We start from the raw sequence: 17,913 nt of genomic DNA, 5'->3' as shown, positions 1-17,913 counted from the left end.
CATTCAATCATGAAGGCAGAGGACATAGGAACCTGATTGGAGTTTCTCGTGGCATAGGACAGCCACACAGAGACACTGGGATGTTCTGAATATAAAATACCGTACGCGCGATGCTGAGATCAATTTGTGCGATATCAAATTGTTTGTGATCTACCACAAAGAGCAGAACGGGATCCAAACACAAGCTTACCGACGGTTAGGCTGCCGACCTGACTGGACAAATGATCCCTGGCTTCAACAGACGCCAGAAGTCGCCCAACATGTCTTTTGCCGCGACGTCCGTCTGCAAAAAGAACTCCTTCTTCGTCGTGAAAAGGCTTGAAGTACTCAATATTCAACCGAGATTCGCAATCTCACCCTTTCTCAGATCGAATAATTTTTTGTTGTAGCAGTGACAGGGCAGATCTCCGCCACCACTTCAACAGGAGATGGCTCCAAAGCATGCCTGGAATAAGCTATATCGAGGTTGCAAGCCACCCCTCTCAGCAAGAAATTCGAAATTTCAATGGTGGAAGATGTACTATGAAGAGAATTTCAAAAAGTATGTTTCGCGGAGCGATCGCTCAACCTACGTCATTCCAACTTTGCAGGATGGTTCAGACGTACATGCTAGGCATGAAACCACATGGGATGTCATAGCTGACAAACAGAGTCACACACACAGATACTAAATTAGTGGACGTCGTCATCTTCTTCCCGCAGATCTCAAATTTACTGTGACGTGTTATTTCGCCTGACGGCTCCGACCTTCCATTTTCACATACTGCATCCACTTGGGTTGAGAAAGACAGATGTTCGAATTCCGTTCGTCGTCGTGTCCGGAGACAATCTTTGTGATCAATCCCCAAGTAGCAGAGTAGTTCCTGGAAACTATTTCGAATGATTTAATTTTATTATCTCGCATCCATTCTTATCCAGCCGAAGGGCCGTCGGCAGATTATTGCGAGTACAGAGGACGCCTGTTGCGAAAGGTTGTGATTCAAAATACCATGAAATTGCCTTCACTCAAAGTGGAGTACTCTCCAATTTTCTGTTTTCTCCAATTTTCTGTTTTCCTCCTACATTGTGCACTTGATCCTGACATGGATCATATTTTGGTCAACAAATGCGAATAATGCATCTACCCCATCTTCAAAATTGTGAATATCCCAAAAAAGCCGGCAAACTTCCGAAGCAACAACCGGGTGCATGCCGTCAGGTTTGCTTGGTACGAAACATTTCCACTATCTACCAACTTTGCCAGAGAACACAGTTTCATGAAGGAAATCCTGCCCCAGTGTTGGAGGTTGATACTCTGTTTTGGGTATGGCTCCATAGCTTTATCACCACCATTATCCGCTTGCTCTTTCGACTCGTATCCTGTATCAGTCTCATCGAGAAGCCATGGCAATTCGTTTTTCACTCATCTTCATCTTCAACATAATTATAACTATGTGTCTCTGTGTTCTGTCACTTCTAATTCCTTGCCCACAATGATCACGTCACTCTCCCCGCATTCACCCCCAAACTCCTGGCCAGAAAGTTATCAAAATCAAATGAAATGCTTTATCGGCAGCGACACTACGCCTGCCAAACATGGCTTCCGCCAGACCAACTTCAAGAACATTCCAAGAATATTGTAACTGCGCTGGCATTTCATATCATTCTATGCTACAGATAACCTACAGTCCGTTTCAAAAACATTTGCAATCCTGGCGATCGCCCGCGGAGTTTGGCGTCTTACCGTATGAGCACTCGAGCGCTGCCTGGAAAAACTCACTGTGAACTCGAAGAAATATTCCGCGCGAAAGCAGGAAAAATGACAACTCACTCACGTTGATACAGTCATGCATGTACGTCTGGTTTACAACAAACGAGTTCTTCCTCGTATCGATAATGGAGTCAGAGAGGACATGTCGAAACGAAAGTGTTGTAAATGTTGACGAGCGGCATGGGTCCCAATTCGTTTTGTGACCAAAATAGTTTCTTTGAGCTGCGATGCAATTTACTCACAGTGTGACGAAAACGACATCGACACGGCCTCATTCCCAAGGCCATGACTTGGCAAAGCTATCCGGGTGACTTCGACGACATTTTGAGAAAAGCAGACGCTTGTGAACGCTGATAGAAGACGGCGTTGACTGCTAAATTCAAATAAATTGGCGATCTTGAAATACTAAAATAAATCTCAAAAAGCTACAGCGCGATGACTTCCATTATAATTCACTCACACCATTGCAGTGTTGTGGGTGTGTTCACATGGCGTGAGCCAGTCAAGTGTCAGTCAGTTCGGCAGGAAGCGCGAGCTCCAACAACAAGTCGTTTGGTGCAGCCATCTTCTTTGTCTTGTACCAGCTTGATCACCAAAATTAATAATTGCAAAACAATGAAAAAAATGAGGATAGGTTGGGATTTGAACTCACAACTTCATGGTCAGCAGACAGCATTCGTAACCACAAGGCCAAAAAGGAAAGGATAAATCGTGGGTTTTGATAAAAAAATCGATACTGGCTTCCTGGGCAAATTGTAAACCATGGGAAAAGGCCGGAAACCTGGCCGAAATTCTAACTCCTTAACGGCCTTGAACCAGTTTCAGAAACAACAGTGCACCGTGGTCAAGAGCAATGGAGAAGCATCAGGACTCTGGGCTCTCTGTTTGGCACTGCACAAGATGTGACACACAGGATTGGTCTTTCTGCTGTGGCATTTGGTCGAATGAAGGCGATCTGGTTTCAGCGGCAACATCTACAAACTAACACCATGGTACGACTCTACAACGCATACGTTCTTCCTATCCTCACGTACAATATTGGCTGCGCAGGCCTCTCTAAGGCACTGGAAGACTCCCTGGATAAGATCCATCGCAAGCAACTTCGGCATATGCTTGGTATATTCTACCCTCGTGTCGTGTCGAATGATGACCTGTATGAGCTTGCTCACACTGAGCCAATATCCGCTATGGCAAAGCGAGCGAGATGGCGTCTGCTTGGACACATCCTACGCCAGCCATCATCGACACCAGGCAATCAAGCAATGATTGCATACGCATCAATGGAGGACGCTGTGAGGCACAGGAGGGGAGCTCCAAGGTCCTGTTTAGTCACCACCCTCCAGCAAGACGTCAAGTTCACCGCCGTCGCATTGAAGACGAGCCGGCACCTCGAAACCCTAAGAAGTTGTGCAGTTGACCGGCAGAAGTGGAGTAACATTTGTTCTGCGGTGGTGTGAACACACATGACCGGCTGTGATTTTGGTGTGGACGCACATGACTAACTGTGATGACCAATGATTTCATTTCATTTATCTTATTTTTTATTTTTCTAAGAAAGAGCTTTGCTGATGTGGTGTATTGGAACTCATGTGAAATCTACACCGTGATTGTTTTCGTCAAATATCATATCTTCTCTTTTCTCTCTCTGCCGCGGTGCTTTTTGTCACTCCATTGTCGTGAGTTCCCTTTGGAACGTAGACGAGAATTATTATTATTATTATTAACGGTTGGTCCAATTGTTCCAAAACCTTCACAGAAGAATTTGCCGTGTCCTAACAAGCCATTCGATGTATTTTGTTGTCCAAATTTCCCTTATCTTCATACTTTTTAAGACCCAAACCTGATTGTAAATCTTTTTGAAACAGACTATAGTGGATCACTTTCCAAACTTCAGGCGAACACAGGTGTCTGTTTCACCAGAATTTAAGATTACGGTAATGACCATAACAACTGATTAACTCAGTCTGCTCCTGCAGCGCTCACCCTCTCCCATACTTGTAAAGTTCAAAGTGATGTAAATCACTTTCCAACCGTTTAACTCTTTCACCGCGGATGACGTACATGTACGTCATCCTAGATGACGTCCAGGCTCTGATGACGTACATGTACGTCATGGTATAAATACCCGGTTTTAGTCTTCTCCTCACATGTGTAGTCACTGCTGGTCAGTTGGTACAGTCCCTGCCTCATGAACGAGAGGTTGCGGGTGCGGATCCCGCTTGGTTACGTTCTGCGTCTCTTTTTTTCCCTTTTTTCGTCTGGTATTTCAACTGCAATTGCCGACTTTGCCGTATTTTAGGCAAATTCAGCAAACTTACGTGTCCTATACAGCTTTGTACCTCTTTTGGGGGAACCTATCGAGTTCGTCAGTGTGATGTTGGTAGCTTTGGCCTTCATTTCCCAAAAGTTCACCGACCCAGTTGCCTGAACCATAACGTAGTGGAGTTGGCCATCGGCCCTATTTTTCGGATTTTTTCCAGAGCCTGTGTGCACAACCCTGCAGCAGTGAAAGGGTTAACCCACAGTCTCACCTTGTCATAAATGTATCTCTTTTTGGCGATGGTGTCATCGTGAGAATAAAAATTAATTATTCAAAAAACAACACTTGAGATATGCACATTAGCATTTCCATAATATGTCAAATTATCACCTTCATGGTCCCCATCTGCTTGATCCCAAACGTATTCCTCTTTACGTTATTCTCGTGTGGCTCTAAGCCAAATTCGCCCTCTTATTGATGCCTGTAGTACGTGGAGTCATTATGGTGCCACGCGGTAGGTCTAGGTAGCAGCGCCTGGCATTTCGGAGCTTTACTAATATTTGGGAGATACAGCCCACTGCCATTGACATAATACCAAATAAAAGTCAGAACATGGTGGGAGATTCCAACCCCACCTATCACTGCAATCCCATTTTGAAATTCGCGAATGCAACATAATTATGATGCCTCCGGTAGTTCTAGGATTAACTACAAGTCTATTATTTGTTAAGCTTTCTTTTTACTTCACCTTACGCACAGGAAAAATCTGATTAAGCACTGGGCGGAGAAGAAACTGATATGAATTATATTAATGAAAGAGGCACGACAGAAAAGACGAAAACAAGCCAATGAGGGAATATTACCAGCAACGAACTGGAATTTTATTTTTAATAATTGTTAAGAGTGCACTTACGGGTATCCAAAGAGACTCCATGACATAAAACTTCGTGTTGTTTCGCCAAGAAATTCCGTAGTTTACATGAAATTCTATACAATGAACGCGGAGACGTACAAAGAGACAAAACATCCAAAGAATCAAATAAGCGGAACCAAGGCATACCAGACCATTTCCACAACAACCAACCTGACAGAATTCGACGAGGGACGATAATTGTCTGCAATCACCTGGAACAGGAATATGATTCAATACTCTCTCTCTCTTCGTTTAGCTTTCTAATCCGACAACACTAGATAACTATGATGGATAAGCTATAGAGGCATAGAGTCGGCTCAGTAGAGAGTGCACTTCGGATCATAACGTACGTATCAAAATTGCATGCCTCAGTTCAGCCGACATGAGTTTCTGCCAGGTAAAGCTCACGAAGCGGGAGCCGAGGATTAATTTATGTACACCATGAACCCAAACTCGATCCCTTCACAGATCCCTGATAATTATCATGGATATCGTAAGGCCTATTAAGGAAGGGTACCAGACAGCGTACGGCTACTAGTAGTCCAATTCATGACTTGTTTCCGGTTGCAGATGTGTCAATATACAACGAGGGATCTCGATCAGGCTCCGAGAGTGATTCGGTATTCCTCCTTATGATGTTGCGTATATAGAGTAGTATTTTGACTCTCTGATTTCGGAGCACTTCTCTCTTTACCTGTCACAACCCAGCTGGGTCTGGAACCTGTACATCTTCATGCTAGTACTCACGTAGCCGTAGCAAGAGCCGTGGGTCCATTCATAAGCTCATTGCGTAATCCCATATTTGGGAGACATGATGTAATCGCGTTCCGTGGCAAAGTGCCGAGTTGTGGGCAAAGTAAGCATGCAATATCGTCTTCTGGATGGTGTCATTGACAATAATTTATTTGATATTCTTGAGCAAGCTGTCTTCTCAGCGTGTGTTTTGTGCAATTACCAACCCACATTGGTTGCTACCTGATATGGTCTCGATGTCAATACAATTTTCACACCTTCATTCATAAATCGCCCTGTCCTGTTTAACAATGTACATAATTATGTAAACAAGCGAACATTTTATTATTGTCACAGATAACGGTGGTGTTCCCAGAAACTTTATTGTTTAGGTGCAGCTTAGCACTGAGCACATTATTCTTTCTATTTGCTGTGTTGAGAGCGTTGTGATTACTCTGTTCTTTCTTGTTTTGGCACCACCCCACACCCTATTATTTGACCATTATTGTATTTCGTCACCTACGGTGTTCTAAGCTGCCATTCCTTTTACTAGTGCTTCCTGTTGGCACATCCAATAAACAAGTCATTTATCCCACCAGTACTCAAACGCCTACTAATCGTGTTCAGTACTCCACGAGTGCAAACAGGGTATTAATTTTTATGATTGAATGGAAAAACAATCACTTTGAAAGAAGATTGTGAGTTCTCGAAGAGTGCTATGGTGAAGTAACTAGGAAAAGAAAGTTCCAAAGAAGTCCAGTGTTGACATTACGAACAACATCACATTAGAGCAGCATGAACGGCCGGAAGGTAATGCGAGAAATAAAATTTCTCCAGTCGGGGCAGAAACTCCTTCACAAGGGAATGATCAACAGCGACAGTTTCCACAAACAGACCATCTGGAAACCATATGACAAAGTCGGCAGCCTCCACACCGCAACACATACATCTGCGTTTGAACTTGGTAGTAGTAGGTGTGCGTTCGCTTGAGGACCAAATTGCCATCAACATCCGTCAAGCATGAAGTCCGCCGTCCAGCAAACTCACGAAGCGACATACCATTCCGCATGGTGAAAGGACACTTGATCTCCACCACACGCTGCAGTTTGCCATTGACCATGACGAGACCATCAGGCGAAGCACTAAGCCATGGTTTGGTTGGATGGATGAAAAGGCCACAGGATTCGACGACAACAGGAACATCCGAAGTCTGTGCACGTGTGATGTAGGCTTTGACAGCATCACGTTCATGCGCTAAGCCATACTTCATAGCCGCTGTAGGATGCTGCGGTGGAGCCAATTTCCTGTTGATGATGGTGGAGAAATCATCACTTCGTCGGCTTGCAATGCTCTTAACAAGTGTTGCGGTCACTCGTAGTCACCGCTCATTGTACCAGGAGAGGTTAGTTGACTGTCCCTTCGTCTCCCTTGCAATTTCAGCTGCACGGGCACTGGACACAGCAACACGGTGTTCATAAAAATCAGCAGGTGATTCCGGATCAATAGCGGCCATAGGCACAGGCGCCTCACAAGAAGACTCTGGTACACCCATCTGGCGCTCATTGTCTGACTCACTGCTGCTGCCCTCGTCACATTCCGAGTCATCTGAGCTTGGGACAGGAGAAGGTTCAAGTAGCTTTAGCCAACATGAGCTGCCATACATCTTGATCTTTCCCGATTTGTCCTCTGCCAAAGCCTTCTCCTCAACGCGCTCCAAGTCATTACTCAGCCTGGCAACTGCCTCAGGGTTGACAAATCTGCGGTTTGTAGGCCTGGGGTCATAAAATGGGATGCTCTTTTTCTTTTCTCCAAGATCTCTGCCTGAATACGTGTCCTTCTTCAGGTGAACTTCCTTTACTCTGCTGGCCATGACGCGTGCTGCTCGGGGATGATTCCATTGCATAAGTTTCTCAGTACAAGTTTTGGCTGCCTCTTCACGCAGGCCAAGCCTTACAAAGTCCTCCAATGCATATAATAGGCCCGCTATGTGGTTACAGGAACCAGCTAACCCAGCAGGGCATGTGCAGTAGGCAGTGAGAACCATAGGGACATGTGACACACCGCCAGCAGTGCAGCATATCCGAACATTGTATTTCCTGTCCTTACGGAAAGAGGGCAGGACGACGCAGCGTACAAAACAGAATTGTGGAAAGACAGGCAGTGAATTGAACTGGATCTTCTGGATGTGGCCTGACTTGAAGAACCTGAACCCTTTGTCTATTCCACGGAACGAGCTGTACTTGGCTGTGCCTGAATCACCATCCTCCTCGTCATCCTCCCCTTCATCATCCTCCCATTCGTTATCAACTTCAGCAGGGACAGCACCATCAGCAGCTTAGCACTATCAGAAATTCAGGTTTCGTTCCCGATCGACGAGCATTACGGCAAGCTAGCCAACGCTTCAATTCTTTCACGGAAAGTTGACTTGCCAAGCGTTGAGAGCCATCAGTATTCCGACCTAACGATGCTCCAGGCGCATCGTCCTCGGAGAGCTTCACAGCCTGCGCCTCCATCTCCGACAAACAAAAGACTACGAAAAGTTTTCCTTGCAGAAGCTGACATTACAAATACAAGGCCGAGATTTGCTTCTGCCCACAACTCGGCACTTTCCAGGTGGGTCGCGTACGCATGACATCATTACGCAATGGGCCTATGTACACTAGGGATCCCAACACGACCCCTTCAGATATCCGTGAGTTCAGACAGCGTAAAGTCTACGGTACATATTGGGTATGGACTGCTCTCAGCTTCTTTTCTGGCATCAGGTCGGTGGAACACTCTTCCTCCAAACTGTCGTCAGGCACAATATGCTGGTACTTGTGCTCACCTCACAAAGATTCACCTAGGGTTCCCTGTCAAAATCAGTCCATTCAAGTAGGGAGCAGTAGATTTCGATAAGAATCCTTTCGAATTCTGGGCTGAATGTCCGGGTGGCCATTGTTCAGAAAGTCGGACCTGTGCTGCTGTTCAGGAAACGCTCAGTGAGAAGACGCGATCGCGAACACAAGCCAAACCAGTACAGGAAACACGAAATCGAAAACGAAAACGCACAGCCAGGGGGTCAGGGTGTCGCGGGCAGACCGTCGGGTCTGCGGATTCAGATTTCCCGCCATTTGATGATCGCCTTGGTGATCCGCCCGCGAGCCCGAGCAGACGTGACTTTGTCCCGTCGTGCGAAAGGCCTATAAGGTAGACCTACCACGTTTGAATAAACCCGTTTTGAGACCACACAGCGTATGGTTTGTGCAATTCATGACTTATTTCGGGTTACAGATGTGTCAATGTACACGAGGGATCCCGATCAGGCCCGAGCGATTCGCTTTCCCATAAATGAAGTTGCATGCGAGTATTGCGGGGTTGTACTCCAAGCCGGGCGCGGGCTGCAGATTTGATGTCCTCTGGAGCGAGTTGCGGGGCGAGGGTGCCGATTATGGCAGACAGGTTCTCCGATGGGAGCTCTTGTAGACCGCGAAGAATTACATTGTTTACTCTGTTTTGCTGCTCACTGCACTGGCGCCATGCATGGCCTCAGCAACAAGGTCACGCAGTGTGTCCTCTGACGGTCCGTATTTGGAGCTTGCAGCAGAATTTGGACTGGCGGCAGAATATCGCGGGCAGTGATGTCGGCAAATTATTATTATTTGTTTCTTCTTATTTTGTTAGGGATTTCCAACATTAACAGGCAATGTTGCCTTTTTACTGGGAACCCTAAGGCCATGGTAAAAATTATCTTTGATTCTCAAGTACGCGAGGTCGCAGGTCGAAGTCCACACCTTTGACCCCTGACGTCAACCTTCAACTGAACAACACCTCAATTGCCCCTTTCAGTCCGTGCGCCAGGCCACTGAGTGGGCCGTTTTCATTTTCCTGGGTCCGATCCAGCGGGAAAAAGTCTGCACAAAACTGTGTTGGTGAAGATGATGACGACAATGGCAGTTGGGGGGAGAAATTTGGCAATTGTTTTGGCCTTTCTCGCGGCCTGTCTTCGCTCCTTTGCCTTTGCAGCAATGGAAAATGATGAGTTCAATGTTGTGCTTTGACGCCGAGTAGAAAATTTGAATCGCAAACGCCATCTTCGGCTTTATTTATGGAAGAAACTGCTCTCCACGATTTGCTGGTTTCGCCGACTGGCATCGAGAAGTAGACGAGCTGAGCTTTCCAAGAGCTGCGGACACCAAGCTCTCATGGCGGATCTTAGTAAGTACATATTGTTGTGTAGTGAGATGATAATGGTTTGAGCATTCCTGCCTGGAATAACCGATGGCACTAAGTGGAATCTCAAAATTGGTTTTTAGTATTTTTACGAGCAGAAGTGTTGCCTTGTTGAAAATAGCACACCAAGAAGAAAGAAGCATCCAAAGGAATACGATGTCATAAATAAATGTGTTCTCTTCCCGTTTAGTGTGCCTGTGCTTAGGATGGTACTGTTGAGGAATCCGAAAGTGCGAAATTTGTATGTCTTGACACTCTGTATATTGTAAAATTTGCATGACATTTTAGTGGGTATGGACTTGTAGTTGTATTCTCTTGAGATGTACCCTCGTTGCTGCTGCTGCATGGCTGCGGATGGACATGCTGGCCTTAATTGCCATCAAAGCTTCTCTTGGTGTCATTGTAATAATATATTCTGTGTCGATATTATCGATTAAAACGAACCGAATGCTGTCTCGTTTCATGTACGCCGCTGACGCAGCTCCACTGCATTCATATTTTGGTGGCTGAACCAAGAGTCCATAGCCCCAAGAGTATGCAACTTTGCACGAGGGGTCTGAAGGGGCTTGCTGCCCACATTACGTAGCGACAAACTGGGGTAGCGGCTGGGGCAGTGCGCAACGATATGCTGTGGTTTTCAGATTGAAAGCACGCTTTTTCTCATAAGAGCCTTATGAAGGTTTGTGTGCATGGTGTATCGCATGCAGACACTGCCTCGAACCTGCTGCGTTTCTGTGTGTAACCGATCCACCAGGGGTTAATAATCCGGGTTACGTCCTCTTGGCAGAACTACCGGCAGTGATGCCCAGCCATGCCAACATTCTAAAGCGCGATGCATGATATCACTTCTGCGACGCGATGCGCGACGATGCGATTGAGAAATTTTTCTGCAAATTATTGCAGTGAGTGCTGCTTCACTGGAACCAAAGTATGGGGTACGCCAGCGGTGATGGGCAAAGGGTCAGAAAGAGTTTGGCCAATGCGAACGCAAATACTACGATCACTGATGAAGTCCTTCACCCAAGAACAGGCAGAAAGAGAACACCAACCTGAAACAGATTGAATAACTAAATGATGACTAACTCTGTGAAAGGCCTTAGAAAAATCAAGGAACAGCTGGTCACAAGAAGACTTAGAGTCAAATGCACGCGAAACAATTGAGGTAAGCTGTACCAATTGGTCAACTGTTGACCTCTTTCGACAAAAGCCAAACTAGCTGGAACTGATAATTTTATGGCTCTCACCAAACGAGTAAAACTGACGGCTAATCATAGACTCATACAATTTGGCAACCGCATTTAACAGCGATATAGGACGGTAATTGACTGGGTGAGAAGGATTACCTTTTCCCTTGAACACAGGTACAACAACGGCAGATTTCCACTCCCTGGGCTGAGTACTGGACAGCAAGCAGCGGTTGAAAAGGGCGGAAAGAGACTGTGACGTGACCTCAGCTGTTTCACGGAGGATGCGATTGTTCAGCAGTCCAGCGGTTTTACGTTGAATGGGAAGTCTGGATAGCGTGTCAAATACGGACTGCACGGAGAATGGTTGTATGGAGAACTTCACAGTGGACGTGGGTGTTAAAATACCAGCTGAGTGCAGGTCAGGTGTTAGCAGTGGCGCCTGGCTGTAGCTCGCAAACACTTTGGCTAGGAGATTCGTCTTTTCCGTATTATTCGTGGCTGGGTAGGCTTGGTTGTCATGGTAGAGGTCAGGGATAACCGGAGACGGGCGATTCACATTACAAAGGATCTTTGCTTTGCGCCACCATGTACGGGTTCCATGATGCTGAGCCATGTCTCTCACCATCCTCTCGTGATAATGGCGTTTCGCCTTCCGGAGCAAGGAAGTAAGACAGTTACGTGAGAGTCTATACGCTATCCAACTATCTGTAGATCCGAGACGTTTGGCCTTGGCGAAGAGGCGATCCCGAAGCCGCCTCTGACGATGGTGAACAGCAGAGTACCAAGGCTTGTTCGATGGAAATGTGCTTCTCCGGACAACGGGAACAAACAACGATACAGAGTCTTCCAGCGCTGTGCGCCACAATGACCAGGCCTCATCAACTGTTTGCGCATTTTGGACGGCATCTAGCAAGGGTAGTTGCCACACGTGGTTGTTAAATGCTTGCCAGTCCGTGTGGGCAAAGTCGAGCCAGGTGTTTTGTGCAGAAGATATTTGGGCTGTGGAGCCTGCTGATCGGTTGTGGACGACATCGAAAACTACAGGACAGTGATCAGATACCGGTGGGAGGATGGTGAGATGGGAGACTGGTATTGGAGCATTAGTGATAACTAGGTCGAGTAGTGATGAACTCTTACCACTTGCGGAGTAGCGGGCAGGCTGATGATCCACAAGTTGCGTTAAGCCCAGATCATCCAGGGTGTCATACATGCATGTACCAGCAGGTGTATCAGGATCGGATGCTAGCCATTTCGAGAGGCGAGCGTTAAAGTCGCCAATGACAAATATGGAAGCTTGAGGACAAGATATTGATTGAATGCAGGTCCGGAGTGCGCTGCAGAACTGATCAGGTGGCTGCCAAGGAGGACGGTAACAACAGAACACAAACGTGGAGTTGGGGCGATGCTCTAGTTCTATGCACACAATTTCAATGGTTGGATCAGCAGGCTGTAGATCTGGACGATGTTTGGTAGTATGGGAAATGGAAGGGTGGAGGAGGAATGCCACTCCACCTCGCACGGTATTGTTGTGACGGTCATGCCGGATAATTTTGTATTCAGCTGACGGTGTTAATATTGAACTTGTGATATCAGGAGTCAACCAGGTTTCAGTTATTCCAAAGATATCTAGTTGAGATGTGCAGAATAAGTTTTTAATCTCATCAGCCCGCTTCAGCCAGCTGCATGCGTTAACTGTGCAGATCCTGATACTCGACGGAGACTTCATATCAGGAATACAAGGTGAAAAGTTGAAAGTCAAAGGGGACGGTTGGAATGGTGGAGCAAGAGGGTTCAGTGTGGTCACTTGCGATTGTCGGCCGGGAAAGAACGGGGCTGCATTTGGGTTAACCCTTCATTGGCTTTAAGAGTAAAAGCGTGTGGTGATGTGGGAAAAAAGATGGGTGCGTGTGGATTCAACATCACAGTTTATGATTTCTTGGGGAGGGGTGGGTTCTTGAACTTCCATTCTCGTGCTGTCACATGCTCGGGCCAGAAATCGTTTTCCAGAACATTTCTTTCGTCATGCTCAGCAACTGTCAGATGTGCATATGCATATATTTGCATATGCATATGCATATGCGCGCATGAAAACAGTCAATTCGAAAGGCATGAATCAGGGAGTAGTAAAATACCGGTATTTTTCTACAGCCTGGCCTGAATAAAAAAATAATTATATGAACCTGTGACGTACGTATGTGTGACCCTATCTTTGGAATGGAAATAAAAATGTTGTGGGGAATAAAATAAAAAAATCGCTCGCTCGCACCGATTTTCACGGGCTCATGACTTGAGAATCAACTTTATTTTTCACCATGGCCTAAATGAGAGTTTGTGTGAGCGCGAAACAAAGCAGGGGACTCGGCCAGGCGACAAGATGGAGTCAGCGCATTCCACCTGTCGGCACCAAGATACGCAATGGAATGGAAGCCATACCGGGAGTGGCAGGCAGGCAAGACAAGAGCAGCTGTAGCTTGGCCCCGGGTTGTGGCAGCAGAATGCGGCCAGTGCAGCGGGGAGTGAATAGGAGGCTGAGAAGTGGGGTAGATAGACCATGCAGACAGCGAAAGACAAAGACGTATTGCTTGAAATTTAAGCGTTGCTCTAGTGTGTAGATATTGGTGTAAGCGTACAGTGTCTCAGTCAGAGTTCTGCGGTCAAGGGCAAATATTCTTTTAAGACTAGTAGGGCTGGCTGTTATCAGCTGGTTGTATGAACGGTGAGGTAGACAGTTAATGTAGGCAGAGCTAGCATACTCAAGGGTAGATTGAATAATAGATAGATAGAAAAGACGACGCGCTCTGTGGTTCAGGTTCTGCCTGGCATGCTTGTAGGCTCCGACCTTCTGCTTGACGGCAATGCAAACTCGCTCTACTTGAGCATCGAATGCAAAGTGCTCATCCACAATGAGGCCCAGGTATTTGGCTGTGTGCGCAGGATAGAGAGTGGAGTTGCGGCATGATATGGACACAGTGGTGGGTAATGGACTAGTTGGGCGACGTAATAGCAGAAATTGTGTCTTATCAGGGTTAAGAACCAGTCCCTTCCCTGTAAAGTAGCTGTCCAGAGTAGCAAGGTTCGCAGTGAGACGCTCCAACACTGTATCACAGTCACTATGCCGGACATAAAATGCAATATCATCGGCATATTCCTGGTCTTGGCTAAACCTAAAACAGGGTGTTATGTCGCGAATGTAGATACAAAAAAAAGACTGTGCCCAGAACGGAGCCTTGGGGCACTCCTCGGGAGCATGGGCGTGACTGTCCAAGTTCCTGACCAACTCCAACACTTTGTATTCTGTCAGACAGGTAGCGACAAAACCAATTCAAGGCAACATCTCTGATGCCTGTGTCATGTAGACTCTGGATGAGGGCGGAGTGTGCCACTCTAAATGTTTTCTTCATCTCGACAATGGCGGACTGGGCACCATGGCCATGGGTCTGTTAACTGTGACGTCACGGCCCTTTCGATACGCATAGCAACGGAGAGCACTGGGGACAAACAAAAGTCACGTCCTCTGGATGGAACCAGTTGTCAAGGACAACAGCATCTAAATGACTGGAGAGAGAGAGAGAGCAGTTTTTCTTTGCTTTTCCTTCAAGCGATTGTTGTCGCTCTTTACTCCTTGTTCTTTCCTCTACAAATCTCCTGTAGCCGTCGAGGGCCTTCATTATGGCTGTGAAATTGGCTGCCCACTGTAACGCTCCGTGTTTGAGAGTGCTTTGAAGATTCTTCGCGTCCTGATGGATCAAAGTGCGAGCGCTCCCTGTGGAATCGATTATATGTAGGTGAGTGGTTCAAGAAATCAGTGTCTTCTTTCTGTCTCTGCCCTCACGCTGGCACAATATCAGCCTCTATATCTATGATAGCTCGCACCTCCCGTAGACTGCATGACTTAGATAATTATATTCTCGCCCTCCTTGGTGATTAAAGACCCATGGAAGTAGTTATTATGTTCAGAATGATGTCCTGAGAATATAAAATAAAATAATTCTAGGGAATTGTTACAGGGTATTTTGGAAGGATGGAGAGAGAGAGAGCGAGAGAGAGAGAGAGCACTGTTTGACGTGTTTGTCTCACTGTAATTACTCCAGATTATTGAATGGTGTATGATCTACTCGATATTTTCCACAATGGTTTTTCCTGAATTGCGGGATCTCTTCTTTTGTTGTTTGCATGTTCACAGAAAGTGACTGTCTGGTGGATCTGCACCAGATCCTGGGGAAATGAAGTCAGATGCAGAGGCATGGTTGTCCAGTGATGCAACACTGCCGTTCTACGTGCAACGTCACCGTTAATTCCCCCGGCGAAAACACAAAAAGACAAACACGTGAAGAGACTACAATATTGACCGTTCTGGTAATGAATCGTGACTGTTCGGACTGTCGATAATCGAAACACAGAGCATCAGCACGATGCTTTCATATTGGGAACCACACACAAGCTTAATTCTCAAGCCCAAAAATTGATGAATAAAAGACACAGAACGACGCAAAAAGAGATCATCCGGCAACTAAACCAACCTGGGTCTAACGCACTGAATAGTCCTGAAATACGCAGGCCACACAAAGCAGTGCAAGCACATACTGTTACAAGGTACATGCATTGCAGAACAAAGTGTAACCAAAGATACACAAGGTTATAGCTGCACACTTGTGCATGTGCTCGCTCAGCCCAAGAACAGGTATGATGATAGAAATAATCCGGGGGAAACACTCGATAATAGCACCGAAGAAAGCATCAAGACGTAAATAGTGCAGCTCTGAAAAAGTAAAAATGACATTAACATGTACATTGGTGTGCCGAGTAGTATCATCCTTGATTTCTCATCATTGTGTTGCTTTTGCCCGTAAAAGAGGCTGTTACAATCATCATCCTTGATTACCCATCCAACCAAGACGTTATGCTGTAGATCGCATTGTTGGTGATGGTGTGGGAGCTGCTGATACGCAAGGCGGGTCTTTTTGGGTTGGCAATTGTAGTGTTAATGCCACTGTCGGTGTTGCTCGCGGTCTGTCACTGGCAAGCTCCACCGCCGCAAGAGCCAACGGCGGAGGATCAGGAGGAGGCAGTGGGACCGGGACCGCAAGCGGCACCACCCCAGCCAAAGCCGCCGGGGGGACTGACGAAGGTACCACCGACGGCAGGATCAAAGGCGGCGACACAAGCCGGCCCGATGAGCCACCACGCCCACCCTCTCCCACCACCGCCACCAGCGACAGTCTGTGAGCCAGGATCCGCAAGTTGTGTGGGTAACGGTTGTTTTCTAGGTCGCCCTCGCTTCGGTCTTTGTTGTTGTGCGCAAAGTGGAAGTATGTGACTTGGTGTGTGTTGTTTGATGCGTGCGTTCAGGTGCTGAACAGTCCTACCAACATACCGACTAGCGCATTGTCGGCATTCAAAGTTGTAAATAAGATGACTAAGGTTAAGGGCTGGTAGGACATCCTTCCGCACCGTAAACGCACGCACCGTCGTAAAGACTGGCACAAAATGTACTGCATAGTATGTTCGACGAACAACAGACTTGACGGCACTACAAACTTTAGTGGACTCCTGTCCTTTCCAAGGCTAACATAAATAGACGGGACAACGAGCAGGACCAAACAAAGGAGCCTTAGTAGTTTGTTCGACTTTCAACAACTTCTGCAACAAAAACTCAGGGTACCCGTGCTTAACGAAAAACGGACCGGAGAAGTACTTTGTATATGACTCTTATTGTTCGTCTGAATACGAGAGAGCTTGGAAGCTCAGGGCCCTACGCTATGCTTTTATGCTTTTTTGCCTAGCTCATCGTACATGTTATAAGAACTGAGGCAAAAGTATTTGCAGAATTTATTGCGGGTTGTTATTTCTCTAATAATCATCTACTTTTGGTTTGCTCCTTCTTTTCTTTTTATCTCCTTATTATTATTATTATTTTTTTTTTCTACAAAATCCACATATCTCCAGACACTGGGGTGAATGATGGAGTGTGGTGGTGGGGCCCATTAAGCTCCGCCGACCAGATGTCTCGGCTTCATAGCTCCATGGACGCACCAAAGGGATATTGGGTGGGGAGGATTAAATTGAAAAAGAAAACAGAAGAAAGAAAATGGAAAGATTGTATTGCTCAGTGAGCAAAAGAATAAGTTGAGTATTGATGTGAACGCTGTTAGACTTTTAAATTCAAGAGGAGACTGCCCGTGAGGAGAGATTACATGTATGTCCAAGCAGGGTAGGACACTGTACCCTCTTACTCGCGTATGCTATGAGTGGCCCAGTGCCAGTTCGTTCTGAGGAGATGGTGATAAGCTGCTGTCTTGAACTTTTGGATGTTCTTTGGGTGAAATGGGTGGGGAATGATAGAGGTAGGCAGCTGGCTCCAAATTGGGATGACGGAGTGGGGAAAGGCTCGGCTCACATTGTTCCGGGAATTGGCAGGAAGAACATTCTGTAACTGATGGGGATGCGCGGTGGACAGTCGTACAGCCTGGCGGGTGAGGCGTGTGGTCCTGGGTTGGTGTGTCGGGGGTGGAGCCATTCTCGAGAGAAGAGCGGGAGAATTATCGCAAAGGGCTTTATACAGGAGGCAGAGGGCAGCGATGGTGCGGCGAATTATGAGGCTAGGAAGCCAGCATTGCGGATGTATTGCCTTGATGGCTCGCTCCTGCACCCAGTCCAGCCGATTCAAGTGGGAAGGAGCTGCCCCCATCCAGACGATTGGGCAGTACTCCATAACCGGCCGGACAAAGGCTTTGTAGGCTCGAAGCCGGGCAGGAATAGTCAGCAAGTGAAATGCCTTGCGCAAGGCTCCAAGTCTCTGCGTTGCTCGGACTACAACAGTTCGGATATGCTGGCTGAATTTTAGCTGATGGTCAAACGT

General features: G+C 46.7%; 1 long non-coding RNA gene across 1 annotated transcript in view; it reads right to left on the bottom strand.

Moving 5' to 3' along the window:
* Positions 1–5,155, bottom strand: part of LOC135810920 (uncharacterized) — a 32,130-nt gene extending 26,975 nt beyond the window's left edge. The window contains exons 1-2 of the long non-coding RNA XR_010552460.1: positions 5,095–5,155; positions 4,924–4,997 (exon numbers count right to left, since the gene is read on the bottom strand). This is a non-coding gene — a long non-coding RNA (uncharacterized LOC135810920). The remainder of the gene's footprint in view (positions 1–4,923; positions 4,998–5,094) is intronic.
* Between the last annotated feature and the right edge of the window lie 12,758 nt (positions 5,156–17,913).

The sequence above is a fragment of the Sycon ciliatum genome, chromosome 2, assembly GCF_964019385.1.
Source record: "Sycon ciliatum chromosome 2, ocSycCili1.1, whole genome shotgun sequence".
Classification (NCBI taxonomy): domain Eukaryota; kingdom Metazoa; phylum Porifera; class Calcarea; order Leucosolenida; family Sycettidae; genus Sycon; species Sycon ciliatum.
The sequence above is the reverse complement of the archived record's forward strand: the minus strand, read 5'-3'. Positions and strand labels throughout refer to the sequence as shown.